Genomic DNA, 18,402 nt, shown 5'->3' with positions numbered 1-18,402 from the left:
TGAGAATAGATAACAATGTCACCTAACGATAAAATCACTTTCTAGTACCGTAATCGAAGCTTTTTCTAAAAAAAAGAACTAAAATACAATTAAAAGAAGAGTCAATTTTTAATTTTTTTCGGAATCGTTTAACAGGCTAAGTTGCGGTTTGGAGCAGCTGGAAATAGCTTAGAATATTAATAAATAATGCAGTTATACCGACCTAGGTTGTTTCAAGTCACGATCTAGCAGGTCTTCGGAGAAAATTAGCACTTTATGTCTCGTTTCATACAAAAAAAACACAAATTATTTTTTTTAAGCTAAAGTATCAGGTTTAGAGAAAAATGTGATATGACATGTCGTGATGAGTGAGCAAAGGACTATCGACTGGCAATTTTTAAAATTCGATTTTCCGGAAAAAATCCCTATGTCCACTTTAATGCCATTTCGATCCACCGTGTGGCAGTGCCCCCACCAAGTCGAGCAAAAAAGCGGCACGGCCGTACCATCCTTTTCTCGAAGCAATTCAGGCCATTTTCGACCTTCAATTTAATATTTCAAATAAATTAATCAAAAACCTCGAAGATGAACTGACACATTAAAATTTTCTACTTTTTCATGACATGAACTGCCAGAAATAAAAATAATGTAAATGACATTATAATTTCGAATTCATATGAATTTCGCGGTTAAAAAAATAAAACCGACTCCAAAAAACCTACACTAAAACGTAGAAAAATAATTACTAATTACCTACTTATTTATTAGGACGAATTATTAATATTTATGTAGGTATACCATGATTGATACTTCTGGAGTCGGTGCCAAGATTATGAAACATGTAAAGTTTGCCTGCACCGACTCCAAAAGTATCAATCATGGTATACCTACATAAATATTAATAATTCGTCCTAATAAATAAGTAGGTAATTAGTAATTATTTTTCTACGTTTTAGTGTAGGTTTTTTGGAGTCGGTTTTATTTTTTTTTATAAAATTTTACTTATTTCTTGCTTTTTAGTTAACTAATTATTACCTTGATGTTACCACTGAAGGTAGGCAGTACACTGAGACCAAAAAAAATTGGTTCATAATCGGCGGAGATATTGCGTATAAAAAAGTTCATCCCCAATTTTCCACCCTTGGGGGTGAAATATTTTCTTCAAATTCGCATGAAACCACCCTTTTGATAATACCTATTCAACAAAAAAATAATCGTTCAAATTGGTTTATAATCGGCGGAGATATTGCGTATAAAAAAGTTCATCCCCAATTTTCCACCCTTGGGGGTTGTTTTTTTTATTATTAAATTTAAATGGGACCACCCTTGAGGTAATACCTATACGCCGAAAAAAGATTTGTTCAAATCGGTTCATAATTGGCGGAGTTATCGCGTAACAAACATAGAAAAAAAAAAAAAAAAAAAAAAAAAAAAAAAAAAAAAACATACGGGTCGAATTGAGAACCTCCTCCTTTTTTGAAGTCGGTTGAAAACTATTAGGTCTGGTACGATAAGGCTATCTGAATTTCTCTTGTGATTTAAATCTCCTGTTTTATTGATCCCTTTTAATATTGTTTCGACTGCATTTTTACACCAAACTTAATTAAACTAACTGAAGCCGAACTATTTGTATTTCCGCCCGGAAATTTAAGGAATAAATGGTATACACCTAGACCTACCTACAACATTGTCGAGTTCGACAAGGAATGCAGACAGATATTTTGCTCAAATGGGCGCAACAATTTTAATCCGACATTTCATTACATTTCATATTTTGACAGTGTTTTTTTATTAAATTCATCCATAGTCCATATTCTTAATATTTATTATACACACTGTTCCCTATACCTGGCTGGATGACATCACAAGTAAGTACTAATCCGTTTTGGTTAATTTTGGTATGGAGAGATAGACCCAGAAAAATGACAGCAGGTAGGTACATTTTATTGCTATTAAACTTAATCTTAAAGTGAGAAAATAAAAGATAAAAGCTTTTATATAATTTTTCTTAAGTTTTATTACCAGATAGATTTTTGTCGAGAAGAGTGACAAACCGTTCTATGACAGACCTCCACGCGGGTAAAATCGTGGGCAGAAGCCTTTATGTATTATGCTATGTACCTACTTAGATAAAAGTTTATTTCTCAAGGACTCTGCCTGCATTATCGATTTACCACATTGAACTTGTAAAGTATAAATAAGTAATACGTACGTCTTAAATAAATAAATAAAATTAAATAAATTATGCTAGACTGTTGGCTACAATAGAATTAAATCCTGCCCTGACATACCTATCATAAATATAGTTGGCGCCAAGTGACTGTCACACTAACGGCCGAATACTGAAACACTACTCAAATCTTTCACTCAGCTGACGGGCTCCTAAAGGACAATGGGCAAAATGGTACCCGGCTCCAATAGATATGCTTCTAGTGTCGTTTGAAAGGTCTTACCAAGACGAACAACTTTTAATATGACCACCAGCCTCAGATCTGGTTGTGTTCGAAGATAAACATACTTTTTTGCAAAATGGTACCCGGCTCCAATAGTTATGTTTGTAGTGTCATTTGAAAGGTCTTACCAAGACGAACAACATTTACTATGGCCACCAGCCTCAGATCTGGTTGCGTTCGAAGATAAACATACTTTTTGTGTAACCGAAGTATCATATGTGTCCATCTTATAGTACTTAGGTTATGCGAGGCATGAAGGGTTTACTGCTCCAGCATCCTTCCTTAACTCTATAATTCTGATAGAGATAATTGTGAAATAAATGTTTTTATTTGAAGAACTACTACCCCCTTATTTAAAAAAGTTATACCTAGGATGAACCTTGGATTAAAATGACATTTCCATACCAAATGACAATTTAAATCAGAGTTCAACTAGGGTGTAACTTTTATTAATAAAGGGGTTGGAGATTTATTATTTCTTAAGGGTTTTATTATGGGTTGCTAAAGCGAATAAACCCACAAGACCCAATAAGTCCACCCACAAGATGGACCGACGACCTTATAAAGGTAGCGGGAAGGCGCTGTATGCAGGCCGCCAGCAACCGGCCATTGTGGAAATCATTGGGGAGGCCTATGTTCAACTGGACGTCTTATGGCTAAAATGATCATGATGATGATGATGAAAGCGAATAAAGGGCTAATAGCTTGGGTAGTTCATCGTAGGTATTATCCTTTTCTTTTCAAGGCTTCTTTTAGTTATATTAATAGATTGTAGTCATAGTACATACTCGTATACATGGATGATTGTGTTATACTTTCATTATAATACTTAGTGGAATTACTGCTTTCAAAACGTGAATTAGAACTGGCCCCATAGCAGACATTTTCCTACATCTAAAGGCCTTTTGAAATATATATTGGTTATGGCTATTGGAGCGGGTACCACTTTCCATACATTTGTGCCCATCATCCTTTAAGTATCCTTCAATTTTAAATGGTATTCTCAAACGCTACTCAACGGATTTGAAGCCGTGATCAGCTAAGCAGCTCTCAAATGTTTACATAATGGCAACATTTGCCAAAAAAAGTATGTTTTCATTTACACAAATGATGACTTTACGTTTTTTATCCATTACACGCAGCATCGTTTGGTTATGTATTGTCTTTTATGGAAATATACTCAATCGACTTAACATAGAACAGTTTATTTTTAGTTTCTATTACATATAAATCTCGTTTTATGATATAAAAAAATTAATGCTTGCATTTTTATTTAATAAAAAAAATATTTTTAAAGGTGATACTTTTTATTGTTGAAATCTACTAAGTGGCGATCGTGGACCGAAACGTAACCACAATTGACATTTATCATTGTTGACAGAGCATCAAATTGACAAATCAAAAACTCTTGGAAATGCTGCTATACCTAGCTTAAACCCATTTGCGATGTCCCCATATTCCTCAGAAATAGGCATGTTTATGTAAAGCGATTTCATAGCAGCTATTTTGGTTGTTACTTTGTGCACTATACGATGCACAGTTGGCTGTTCGATGTGGAAGATATCACCTACTTAGTACACGTTCATAACTTCCCGTTGCGTAGAACCGTAGGGTTATAATAAGTATTTGGTCCACTGGTTGTATGGCGTTTGGTGAGAGGTTTCAAAGAGCTTCCAAATTATGAATCCAGAAACAACACCGTTTCTTTTGAGACGCGGAACCTCGCTCGGAATTGCATGTCATTATCAAATAATATTTTTCAATAGCGTTCAGCCTTATTGCGTTCCTGCGATTAGATCTAGGTATTTCCTCGAGGTTCGAAAGAAATGATAACGTTGACACAAACATTATTTACCACTATTTAGGTCGATTTAGGTATAAGAATAGGATTTAAGATACCGCGCAAGCACTCTCAAATTTAACGGCTGCTCAAGACGATTTGACAGTTGTTTGAGTAATGCTTAGCGTTGAATGGCGTTTCAGTATGCGAAAATTCATTTGAGTGGCGTTTGATTGCAACTTAATTTGAGAGGTGCTTAAAAATTGAGAACTGCTTAGATATTGTTTTGAGTATGCGAAATGTAAGTTTAGGAGCTGCTTAACTATTTGAGAAGCCGTCAAATATTTAAATGGCGTTTCAGTATTCGGCCGTAAGCCCCATTGTTACCCAGCCGTGCTTGGGATCCAAGCGAGCTCTTGGCTCTTTGAAAATTAACATTTTCACTTTTCACCTTCAAGTCACTTTTAGTCTCGGTATGGAATTTTATATCGGATAATATTCTTTTACTTCACTTTGAAGCAGGGATTTCACATGATTCAGTAATTTCTGTGTAAATGAGAGTATGAAAATAGATAGATTTGAATAGGTAGATAAGCTTTTTTCTAGAATAAAGAAACCGTGATACCCACCAAGAATCAAAATAACTAATAATATGAAATAATATGGGGGATTTTCATTTGTTATCTTTCTCAATAATTCTTTAAACCAGATTGATTGACTTTGTACCAAACCATTTAAATCCATGTAGCGTATGTATCCAAGATCAAACAACCAATTCAGCAGTAAGCAAGTAGGTACTCAAAGAGTTGTATTGGAAAACAGGTTATTGCTGTTTGAACCAGAAATCCCGTATACGAAAATTTTAATAACGTTACAGGAAAATGTCACCTGTCATACGCTTTCCTTACAATGTAGGGAAGTCGAACCCTAACTTCGAAGTCTTCCTATGTTCTTCTGATTTAATTTCTTTGCGGGTCCAACGGCAGTTAACTTTCCCCTGGAACAAACTTGACCTTCACTGGGTGGGTTTTAATGGCGGTCAAGCTGTAGATCCTGGCTACACTGCAGTTGCAGCGGTGGGGACGAGAGGTGGCAATAGTCCGGTAGCTTAAAGTTGATTTGATTATTAAATAATTTATTAAAAGTCAAAAACCTGTATTTTTCTGCACAATATTCTTTTTCGTCATAAAAATTATATAGGTAGTTATTACATAATATTATTACAATAATAAATGATCTCCATACTTAGATTAACGTTCTTACAATACTTCCATAATTCACATCCGTCCTTTTCGATTATGATACGTTATGAAGTACCTATACAAGCAATTTGTAATAATAATGTAACTAATGTCCATTAATAACATCATAATAGAAACGACTATTATAAAATCAATTACTTCAGCAGTACTAAATACGCTTAACGGCATATCATCAAAGTAAATACTGTGATCTTATGTAGTTGCAATAGGTACTATTTTGGAACAATAACATACAGGCTGATGTGTTTTTAACTGTACGAGAGTTGGTAAAGCAGCAGGCCACTTTGCATAGAACTGACATTAAGAGCGGGAATTTCAACGTTTAAATACGATCCGCCATAAAGTACGTAGTCATATTCACGACAAAACCTCCTAGGATCAAACTCAGTACTTTACCCAGCCAGGAAGTAAGCATGAAGTTTACAACACTTTTCATGATGGTGGTAGCAGTTCTGACGCTGTTCTTCGGTGCCAGTTACGCCAATACAGATGAATTTCCAAAGCCAGTGCAGGTGAAGAAACTCCCTAGAGGTAAGGCACATAATAGTTAACATGCTGCCAAATCCTAGTGCAATCTTTGACCACCAACTGAAGCGAATAATATTATATGTACTGACGACGGCATATCAAACTAAACACAGTGGCGTCTTATTTCGTTGGTATACAAGCTATTTTGCAATAAAAATTTATAGTTTGATGTGCTGTTGACTGTACTTTCTAATTAGATTTAGTCTTCATTTATCTTCTATCAATAATAAACTGCCTAAATATGCAATTTCATGTAACTTCTGTGCAATTTATATTGTTGTCTGCAGACCCTGTATAAACCGCGCTGTTAAATTAGAGTAAAATATACCACGCGATTGAAGTTTTAACCATGCTAGCCTACCTACTCAGTAAAGTAATAATAAATAGTTACTAATCGGAAAAGAACTAGTGATTGTTCCCTTGATTCGCTCGTTCGTTATCTTAATCAGTCTTCCGGCCAGCAGCCGACCAACTGGTGCTTAGTATTCTAGCTGAATCAATCTAATAATTCAATTTGTTAGATTCACCAATATAACTTCTGTTGTGCGTCAATAAAAAGGGCATATTATTTTAGGCCGGCCGTAAAAATAAAAGCCGCCGGTCAGGTAGCATTGTGTCAACACAAAATTTGTTGAACTGAAAAACCTCTTTGATCTTTTTCACACGTGTTTCCCACCGCGTGCATATCGATTGTATAACAACATTTTATTTATAATAGCAGTGCCCGCGACTTCATACGCGTTAAAATCATTTTTGCTCTGCACCTATTACTCGTAGCGTGATGGTATATAGCCTTCCTCGATAAATGGGCTATCTAACACTGAAAGAATTTTTCAAATCGGACCGGTAGTTCCTGAGATTAGCGCGTTCAAGTAAATAAACAAACAAACTTTTCAGCTTTATAATATTAGTACAGATTTCTATTCTCATAACAAGTGTGGGGAATGTGACAACAATAAAATAGTAGGTATCGCTAAACTGAGTCTCAAATCTTTGCCTAGGATTTTGTAGAGACTTTTCCAGATTGTTTTTTAAATTTTTCAGATCACAGGATTTCAGGTCAGCAGCTCAGTACGCCGAAGCAGGATCACTAAGTGAAGAATTTTTAATTAATAAAGAAAACAAATAGTTTTGTCATTTTGGAGAGGTTTATTTAGAATACATTCAAAATACATAATTCTGTACCCCCAGTGAAAAGGGATCTAACTCGACTTAGATCAAAATTGAGTTTATAACATAATGTGAATCTCTGAAAAATTAGCTATTTTTGTATCTAATCGGTATGTTTCTACGACGTATAGAAAAGAAAATAATGTTGTGCCAAATGATACAAGTAAGGCTTTGTGAACCAATTTTGAGTTTTCTTTCGTGTATATTGATACATGTCTACTTTTAACAAAGTGTACCGGAGGCTTCTTTCACTTTTTTATTGTGTCAAGAGGTATGACTCGTGTTACTACTTTTTACACGATTGAAGTTGTTCAGATTGAGTTTGTGATTAACAATATAAGATGACTCATATTAATATACACAAAAAAAACTATGTACTGTTGGTTGGTGAAAAAGAATGTAACTTAATTTATAGCACAAAAAGTAAAAGACAAAAGATTATTTATTTTGTGTATAATGATTCAATTAGACTAATACCATTAACCACAAAAGTTTCGTACATGTGTAAAATGTTATAAGTTACTTAGATCAAAAACATTTGAAAATCGCAATATATTATATATACATATTTGGTGTAAAATGATATAATTTAGCCCAAACGTCAGAATAAAGGAAAAAATAATGTCGTAGTTTTGAAATCAAAGAATTTTAGTTAAAAGTTTTAATAAAAAATGGTAAATATCTACTAGTAAAACATATAATTGAATTCATAGTGCCTAACGTTGTCAATAAAATTACTTAATAAGTGCATTATCGAATTTACAAGAGCTCCAACTACCAGAACTCTTTATAAACAAAACTCATCACCTTTGACAACAAATTGAACTGGGCGAGTCATGTCGAGAACAAAATAAAAATGGCCTATATAGCATTCCATCAGTGCAAGAGACTCATTGGTAGTAGATGAGGTCTCAACCCAAAGATAACACTTTGGCTCTACACGTCGGTTATATGGCCCTCTTACACATATTATTATGGATCACTTGTGTGGTAGCACAGAACACAACTATCCACAGCAAGATCAAAACTCCAAAGCCTGCAACGCCTAGTAAGCATAGCGGCCACTAGTTGTATGAGAACCACTCCATCGACATCACATGAGTACCTTCTGAATCTTAGATCTTTAGACCTCTTCATTCAAGAGGAAGCGCAAGCAGCCGCTCTAAGACTTAAAGGTAAGAACGGCATATAGAAGCAAAACAAGGAGACAGGACATTCCACGATCCTGCACAAAACCCTAATAAAAGAAATACCTCTCACCGAGGCACCCATCGACAGAATTCCCTGCGTTCACATCTTCGACTGGAAATATAATATCCAGCTTACAGCGGAAACGCAAGATTGCTCTGGAATCAATGAAGTTAGGATATACAATTTCGGCTCCAAAACCCAAAAAGGTACGGGAGCTGGTGTCTTCTCCAATTACCTAAATATACTAAGAATATCAACATCACTAGATAAACACAATACAATTTTCCAAGCAGAATGCGATCAGAGCAGCACATGCGGTTGCAACCATAGACATCCGAGGTCTGAATATAAAAATAATCTCAGATAGTGCAAGCAATACAAAGCAACCTAATATACTACATTATAATACTTATATTGGAATGCCATGACGCGCTCCTAAGTCATTGCAGACGCAAATGGCGTTACCCTGCACTCCTGAAGTGGATCAAAGGGCACAGTAACTCCTTGAGCAACGAAGCAGCAGATGAACTGGCCAGAAGGGGATCGTGCACGACGGTATTTGGTCCGGAACAATTATAATGCCGATACCATAAGCACAGATCAAGACCTGGCTGTGCTCCAAAATAGAAAAATAACACCACACAGAATGGGAAGATTGTGAAAGATGCAGGCAAACAAAAGATGCAGTTGTGGATATATCGAAAATGTTCTCCCGCAGCCTCATAAGACTAAACAGGGACAACATCCGCAAGGTCCTAAGTGTAATAACAGGTATGTTAAACAAATACCTACACAATATAGCTGTTACAGACAGCCTACTGTGCAGAAGATGCATGGAGGCAGAAGAAAAACCGCAGCACGTGCACAAGGAGTGCACAAGCGTAGCAGATCAACAGGCTCAAATTCTCCAAACACCAGGGTCGCTGCAGAAGGCCTGTAGCGACTTAGATAGGCTGCTGCTACCTGGGGGATCTGGAGTGGTTGGAATAGGAAGATAAACTACAAATAGCGCATAATGGTCTAATCAAAAGGCTATCTAATCAAAGGTCTAGTGCAATATTCGATTGCTCTGCAAAACTAACTACGAAAGGCCTTATGAATGGATACTATGTATAAAGTAAATAATTATGTAAATGGCATGTGTGGCTGGACTTTATCTGCTTAGCTCGCAAGTATTAACATGTCTTGTTAATTCATGTCTCTATTGATTTAAGAAGATTCCTGCCAGGCAGTTCGATTTTTTCAAGTTATTTATGATTTAAGAAGAGGCTGACAAGGGTGGCTAAATTTCTTGGGCTGCTTCTTCTCAGCACTGGCCCATTTATGTCCCAAAATAAAAGTAGGGTTCAAGTAATACTAGGACGTGTTAAAGGGCTTTTTAAAAGCCTCTTTGTTGAAAACAAATGCATTTTATAACTTTACTTTTATATTATCCTTCTGTAGCCAAAAGGCAATCAATACAGCTTGACATCACCATCTCTGGTCCAGGAATTGATTCCTAATAGGTTAATTGTAGAAAACAAACTTTTCTCTGTATCCTGTCTAATTAGTTGATGTGAAACCATTGTTGTTTCTGGTCTTTACTACACAATTGCTTCAGCTATACTTTCTTTAAAATAGGAGATAATGTATGTGATTTAGGCCGATATCATTCATGGTATATGGTGTAATTATTAATAAAATAGTAGTTTCAGATCAGTATAAACATTTAAGGAGTAAATAATTAAAATTTAGTCTCAAATTCTAGCCTTATTCCTTTACAATCGCCACTTATATCACTTTACACATAATGATTTGGATACTTAGATCGCTGTTATGTTAGTTAGATCAGTTTACACATTTTTTTTCTCACCACAAAATTGGTGTATATTGATATAAGTAACAATTTTTGGACGATTTACCCTAAATAACCTGAAATAATGATTCCTCATAGTGTAATTACTTGTGTTTGTTTTACAACTTTTTATAAAATTGAAGAAACAAAAAATTATCAACAGAAATGGCGGAAAATGTATCACTTTACACTTGATAGCGTGTGGTCAATTCAGTGTGGCGTAAAATGATTTATGTCTCATTACATCACTTTACACGAATGTAAAGTTGTCGTGCATGGTGATATAACTGTGTTTTTATTTAATTACGAAAAAACCACATGCTATATTTCACAAACTGGCACACTGCCTAATTATATCTAACATTACCTTTCACCTAAAAAATATTTCACCAAGTTATCTCTAATAGCGATGAAGCAGGATTTTTTTTAACTTCAAATGCGATTTCCCAAAAATCACCATTTTCGACTTAACTCCCTTTTCACTGGGGGTACAGAATTGTAAATGTTTTTTATTTCTTACATTTGTTAGATTTTCCATTAATGGTTATAAGATAAAACATGAAAGAGACAAGTTGCCTTGTTGGCTTAGTAATAATATTTATTTGTTTAAGTCGAATGTGAGGTACCTATCATAACGAGTTTTCCCGAGCGGTCTCACCAGAGTTGAGAACTTCAAGACTGTCAGTTTTCTATAGAAAACATATTCAGCATTAGTTTTTCTACCGTGTACTACCAACTTCGTAGTAGCAAGTAGTACATATCATTTGACAGGAAAACGTGTGTCCGTCCATTACTTAAGGGTCACTTGGACAAACTGCTTGCGGTATCTAGCCTAATCCAAATCTTTGCTTCACACTCTTCCCATTCAGGTCGATTGGCTTTCTAGGTTCAGGGTTGGCGTAGCCAGCTCCGGAAAACATGGCGAGCACCGCCATCACCACCATGAGAAGCTCTGTGAACTTCATGATGACTGATTGATGAGACTTAACCGCTCAAAAAGCGAAGACTGAATGTATTCTGAAACCAACACCAGTACTTTTAAACAACAAGATTTCCTCAATTTACCTTACTCATTAGAACATGTTGTAAGTTAGGATAATCCATACCTACGCGTTGGTTATTGAGATGATTAATTAGTTTTTGCATTTTATTGACCACATTTTCCGCCTCCAGTTATTGGTCAAACAATATTGCCCCGTTTATATTTTACCTTCTTAGGCAAACGGTCTGACTATAACAAACTACTAACAAACTTCGGAGTTTGATCATAACTTGGCGCCGTCTGTTCTACATTAGTTTATTGTCGAATCCTTTCGGTAGCGGCATTCTGTGGTGGCGGTGAGTCGAGGTTGAGATGAATTCAAAAGATTTTCCAAGGAAGGTTGACATGCTGTCAATAATTTCAATACAATTCCTTAGTTCACCGTAAATTAACTCACAATATTGTTTTAAACATAATTTCAAAAGATATTTTATAATAATCGTGACACAGTTTATTTTCTCAACGTTAATTAATTGTTCAAGTTTTATTTCATTTTTTTTTGGAATCTTAATCTCTCTTTCTACAAAACATAATCACATTGACTGAGCAGCTTAAACCAGTATTAAGCAGTAGGTACAGTAATTGAAGGGAGGCCCAACAAGTAACCTACATAGGGTAAACCGTATAGCTATTGCCCACTTAAAGATTTCAAACACATTGAGATGAAAAATTAAAGAAAGTATTTTAATTATCGACCATTTATGACTTTTTTCTTATAACTCAATAAACTGTTAAACAGAATGTTAACAGTTTTTAGTTAAAACTTACGTAACTTAGAAAATATTGAAATAAATTTAAAATCCTCCAAAAAGTACAGTCATTGCCCATTACTTACAATAATTGCCCACATCAAAGCACAGTAATTGCCCAGTATCTTAAAACAAAATAATCAATTTTAAAATGACAAAATAGGCTTTAAATAAACAAAACAAAACATTAAACTTAAATTCTAGTAGTACAGTCTTCAAAATTTCAAATTAAATTGCGTTTGGCCAAATTAACATATTATCAAATATTTCTTGAGCTGATCTTGATGAGTCAGAATCGGTAGAGACAGAATAATCTATTTCAAAACATAGATGACGCAAAAATTTGAATTTTATATCTAAATTTTATATGTATTTATTTTTTTATCTTCTTTGATATCAGTTCAAGTGGTTGCTCAGAATGTTCAATTAGCTGTTGGTTATTTTTCCCTAAAGTTGTATCTATTTCCTTACAATTAACATTTTCACTAGTAGATTTAACGTAGGATTTTCATTTTTTGTATTTGCGTTTGAATTTTTATCAATTTTTTCAAGCCAAACCATATTTTTTTAGCAATTTATCTTGTAGATAAATTGTTGGATACATCTTGTACAGCTTTGATCGCTTTTTGCAAATTTTCTATGCTATATTGAACTTTTGGAGTCTTTGGCATACTGAAAATGAAACATTAAAAGCCATTTCAATATTTATGCCTGTAAATTACAAAACAAGTCTAGCAATGAGCAACTTAAACACTGCTACTGCATGGTGGCAACACTCTAATAATAATTGCCCTGGGCAATAACTATACATTAACATATGGCAATAACTGAAATGATGGTGGGCAATAACTAAAAATATACAGATTTACGTGCAGTGATTACCCACCGTTAAAATGACCGTTAGAAATCAAATTTTATCAGTTATTTTCATTGATAATGGAGAAAACACTTATAATTTCATCATGACTATACACCATTAGTTGAATATTAAATAACTTGCAAAAAAAATTTAACCTCTAAGCAAGTAATTCCTTAGTAAAATTGTTTAAGTCTTTACCTGTTTGAATAACATTTTCACCCGTCTTGACAAAATCCGCCATAACTATTTTTTTTAGTGTTTCCTATTGTAAATTTTACATACTACTGTACATTGATCTCGGAGCCATCTACTTAGTAGATTCAAATCTAACTAGAGTGATTCAAAGTCAGCACCTTACAATATTATTCTTAAAGCGGGCAATCACTACCAGTGGGCAATCACTCTCTGGTTTACCCTAATTAATTTTAAATTAATTCAATTAACCTACATAAAAACTGAAAATATGCCGAGTTTATCAAGATCGATGGTCTCTTAGTTATTGTAAACCATGAAGTGGTGATAGAGGTCCTAGAGAAACGAGACAAAAATGTAAAGTTATCTAATGTTTTTTCACATAACAGACATCATAAATGGACCTTAAATCTCATTAATGGTACTTATCGTGTTAAGATTTTTTATTTAACAACAACGTTTTTGCAAAAATATACAAGAAAATGAAAGTTCATAGAAAACAACAAAGATGGTTAGGCAGAACCATTATCTATTGTGACCAGTGATTCCTTCCAGACTAATATTTAACTTTGTAGACCCGAATAAACAATACTCTAGTTCGCCTATGGGGTATTTCTCAGTGGCGCAGCCAATCGCCCTGAATTTAGGAATAGATTCTCAATTAACTTCAATTGACTCGACCCTAAATAATTATATGCTAGTGACTGGTGAGGTGTCCCACAATCTGCCAACCTCATTTACAAAAATACAAGTAGAACAAACAAGTTCTTGGAAACACGGCTTATTTCGTATATTTCATTATTTACGTCTGTTCTCATTTATATCCCGATTATAATGGTTTTCAATTTCGTTTTCATAAATAAGCTCCTTTACACTGGCGCAAAATATATTAACATAGCGGTGCCGAACCTGCTTGAGAAGCCGAAAGTATCTGGCTCACTCAATCAAAAGTTATGGTATTTAATTGAACTCATCCACATTGTATCCGGGAAGCGCGAAGGCCTCTTTACTCAATTCCCCTTCTTATGTTTGGAACAACTTGTACGATGATGCTAATAAATTATGTTCTCTTTGAAAACTTTTCCATTGTAATACGATCCATTCAAATGTTATACTTAGGCTGAGTTGCACCACCTAACTTTGACCGTAACTATTACGATAACCGGTGCTTTTGTATGGATTTTGACAGATTTTTGACGTTTGTCAAAGTTAAAGTAAAATGGTGCAACCCAGCCTTAGATGTTAACTTTTTTGCTGATTTGTAAATTATAGCCTAGGTACCTAGTTACGCCATCTCATACCACCTACATAATCAAGTCAGAAACAGTCGTTAAGCTCTTCCTAAAGTTATCCATAAGTGAGTTATGCTAGATGTCAACTCTTAAGTGGGAGGATGCAACTGAGTCGCATTATTTGATTATAGTGCGACTAGCATGAAATATTTCGGTCACACGTACATTACGTATTAAGCATACCTGTCTACTTTAATTTCAGAATAGGTACATTAAGTTACACGTTAACTCGTAGTAGATTCAGCAAACATTTCAACTCGGATTGATTTTTCATGAACACAGTTTCCTCGTAAATGCTTTCATAGCGACCAAACATTTTCAGTATATTTACCAAAAACAACTTTCAAAGGTTACAATAATATTGTTGATATTTTTAGGTTTGTGTATTGTTCGTAAGTTGGTTAGAACTTTTTGTTTATAGGAAGGAGTTTTGTTTTTCTACCGCTTCAATGCTGTTACAGGCATGGCTCAATTTAAATGTAAAACCTGCTATTTTCATCATAAAATCCTCCAAAATGTGTTAAACTAGGTACTGTAATTTGGTTTCCATATAACAAATATGTCCCTAGGCTAGATACTAAGTACTTCTACGTACTAAGAAGATTCGAATTAAATAATAATATCTAAAATAGTTTACAACCACACAGCCTCTAATTAAAAAGAGCTTAACTACGATGACATCTACCAAGTAGATAAATTATTAATACAAGAAGTGCAAACCAAATAGTAAAAAATTCAAACTATAGATAAATGAATTTTTGAAACAATAAAATGACTTAAACATGTCCATAATAATTAATAACCTGAGAGGTAATTTCCGGCTATCGAAAGCATATAGCACTTGGTTCCATTGATTCCTGTGAGGAACATGCTAAGGCCGGGTAGCAGAGAAAATGGCGAAAATGAGGTTTTAATTTTTCATTTTTGAGGTACTAAACAGTAAAATTAAAGGCTAAGATTTTTATTGGACATAGTTGAGGATATTTTCTAGGGCTATTAACGGATGGAAACACGATTTGATGAAGTTGACTCGATAGAATAAATTCCCAAATTTACCTCTATTCGTTTTCTATTTATGGTTTTATTTTTAAAATAAGCAATTTGAGATTCTAAATCTTTTACTAAACTAAAGTTCAGAAATAACTTGCGTCTTATTTAGTTACTATGTTAAAAAATGTGGAAAAAATCGTCCATGACGGCTTGGACAATCTCAATCAGTCGCGCGGTGGCGCTTACGGAGGACGGACGCGTGTCAGTTTTTTGGCCGTGACAGTTCGCAATTTGTCAATATTTTTGACAATGATGACTTTGATGAGTCACAGTATAATAATATCAGTGTTACTGGAGAAAGCTTAAATTCAATTCAATTTTGTCTACCTTTTGAAATTTAAATCGTTCGCATCCTTTTAAACGAAGACTCTCATGATACATAGTACATTCCTCAAATATGAGACAAAACCAATGAGTTAAAATTACATTTTAATAGTACCTACATACAATCGTCTTACACTCTTTAGAAGAGCACACTGACACAAATAAATAATAAAAAATACTGTCTAAGGTCTGTAGCTAAAGGTCTAAGCTGTAAGATAGAAGAATCTTCTAGCCAAAAAGATGGAAGATGCAGTAGATGTCAACGGATTTAAAACTGGAGTTCATATGACTCCTTGTAGACTTGAGTCTCTAGAGCGTCCCTTCCTCCACCATGCGTAAGAATTTTCACAAAAATACTGTCTAAGGTCTGTAGCTAAAGGTCTACGCTGCAAGATGGAAGAATCTTATAGCCAAAAACATGGCAGATGCAGCAGATATCAACGGATTTAAAACTGGAGTTCATGTGTATCCTTGTAGTTTTGAGTCTCTAGAGCAGTGGTTCTTAACCTTTAAGTCATGAGGGACCATTTTACCAAATTTCTGTCTTGTCAGGGACCACCTCATAATCGGTCAAAACCAGTTTGACTGCAAAAATCAGTTAAAAGTGGTTTTGACCAAGGTGTGCAAGTGCACATCGTGGACCACTTGGAATGCCTCCAGGGACCACCAGTGGTCCGCGGACCACCGGTTAAGAACCACTGCTCTAGAGCGTCCCTTCCTCCACCATCCGTAAGAATGTTTCAAAAATACTGTCTAATGTCTGTAGCTAAAGGTCTAAGCTGCAAGATAGAAGAATCTTCTAGCCAAAAAGATGGCAGATGCAGCAGATGTCAACGGATTTAAAACTTGGAGTTCATATGACTCCTTCTAACCTTGAGTCTCTAGAGCGTCCCTTCCTCCACCATGCGTAAAAGTATTCCAAAAATACTGTCTGAGGTCTGTAATTAAAGTCTAAACTGCAAGATAGAAGAATCTTTTAGCCAAAAACATGGCAGATGCAGCATAATATCAACGGATTTAAGACTGGACTGGCACCACCTTGCAATGGCATCCTCTCATTGTTATCTGTAATGTAAATTATTTTTAAAATGTATTTAAAAAATAAAATGTTCGTTTTATTATTTCAATAATCTGACCTCTCAACTCAACTACACTACACAAACACCTTTGTTCGCAACTGTACTGACGAAACTTCGATATTATACCGTTCATTTAAGATGGCAACCTTTTTGCTGCGGTAATGCACTCCAGGTAACCGTGTGTGATGCTTATTGCTCATAGTGATTTTCGATACAGAGCCCCGTACATACGTTATACATAAATTATGGAAAGAAAATACCCAGACCAATACAAACAAATATGTATGCAATTTTAGTATGATATTTTTATTTATTAATAAACAAAAAGACTGAACAAAATTGATGCGTGTACTGATTAATGTAATTAACCACATGCAAAGTGTTTAACCCTCCCATAGAGGAGAGTGGAATTCCCTCACCCTGCGCACTTCCTAGGCGCTATCACTCACTCCTACCTACCACTGACTGGGTACTACTAACTACTAGTGAATGAAACACTGTCTTGAGGTCAACTGAATTCAATGCTTTATTGCGTCCCGGTTATATTTAAAGGCCGGGCAAAAAATCTGGACACCGCGGGCTAATATTTTGCACATAAAATACAAGTGTCATCTATTGGTAAAACTATGTAAACTTAAACACAAACATAGCATGTGGTGCCATCTAGTGATAGGACAATGAACGAACTTTACACTAACTCTAACATAATCGCCCACCAAGGACGAGCTAAGCTTCGTCCTTCACTACATCGCCCACCATGACAATCGCCCATTATGAACACTTAAAACTCAAGAAAGAAGGCATAATAATTTTGAAAGATAACCCTGACATTTTAAACATTTTATATTACTTCAATCAGTCTGCCTTCTAACCTTACTACTATCCTTATATCTAACCTTAGCCCTAAAATTTCTGTTTGTTGACTTTGTACAATTTCCCGATAAAATCCACCCAAACAATGTCTCTTGTGCAACAGGGGTACCGCTTGGACCTTTCCTAACTCCCTCTAGCAAGACTTGACTAAACACATCTACTCCCAATAACAAATCGATACGATTTGGCGTGTGATAGCCAGGATCTGCCAACGGCAAATTCATACTTTCAGCCCCTTGCACAGATTTTATTTTATGGGATGGTAATAGAGAAGTTATTGACTTTAAAACATAAGCGCTCACCCCTAAATTCTCCCCTGGATGAATCTTTGAACTAATATTCAAGTCAACAACAGCCTCGGATACTAAACTATCCCCACCTACTCCTGACAAGCGCTCTTTAATTGGAGTCTTTTTCAACCCAAGTCTTCGTACTGTTTCTTCAGTTACGAAAGACGACTCCGAGGCCTGATCAAGTAATGCTCTAATCTCTATACTCTCCTTCTTGGTCGACATAGCTTTGACTACCGCAGTCGGCAGTAAAACTTGATTATTATTTCCTGTCGACAAACAAGACCCAGAACTTTTACTTGAATTTCTATTTCCTACACCTCTATGGACATTACCTCGAGGGTGCAAAAGATAATGATGTCTGCGTTTGCAGATTCGGCATTTAGTTACATATTTACAGAATTTGGCAGAATGATTGAGTCCTAAACAATTAAAACAAACATTGTTATTTAAAA

At 35.1% G+C, this 18,402-nt stretch overlaps 1 long non-coding RNA gene across 1 annotated transcript; it reads left to right on the top strand.

The window, feature by feature from the left end:
* Positions 1 to 5,778: 5,778 nt before the first annotated feature.
* On the top strand, positions 5,779 to 7,181 carry LOC135076200 (uncharacterized). The gene is made up of 2 exons (XR_010258205.1): positions 5,779 to 6,005; positions 7,047 to 7,181. It is a non-coding gene; the product is annotated as an uncharacterized LOC135076200 (long non-coding RNA).
* Positions 7,182 to 18,402: the final 11,221 nt, after the last annotated feature.

This window comes from Ostrinia nubilalis, chromosome 11 (genome assembly GCF_963855985.1).
Source record: "Ostrinia nubilalis chromosome 11, ilOstNubi1.1, whole genome shotgun sequence".
NCBI lineage: Eukaryota > Metazoa > Arthropoda > Insecta > Lepidoptera > Crambidae > Ostrinia > Ostrinia nubilalis.
The sequence above is the reverse complement of the archived record's forward strand: the minus strand, read 5'-3'. Positions and strand labels throughout refer to the sequence as shown.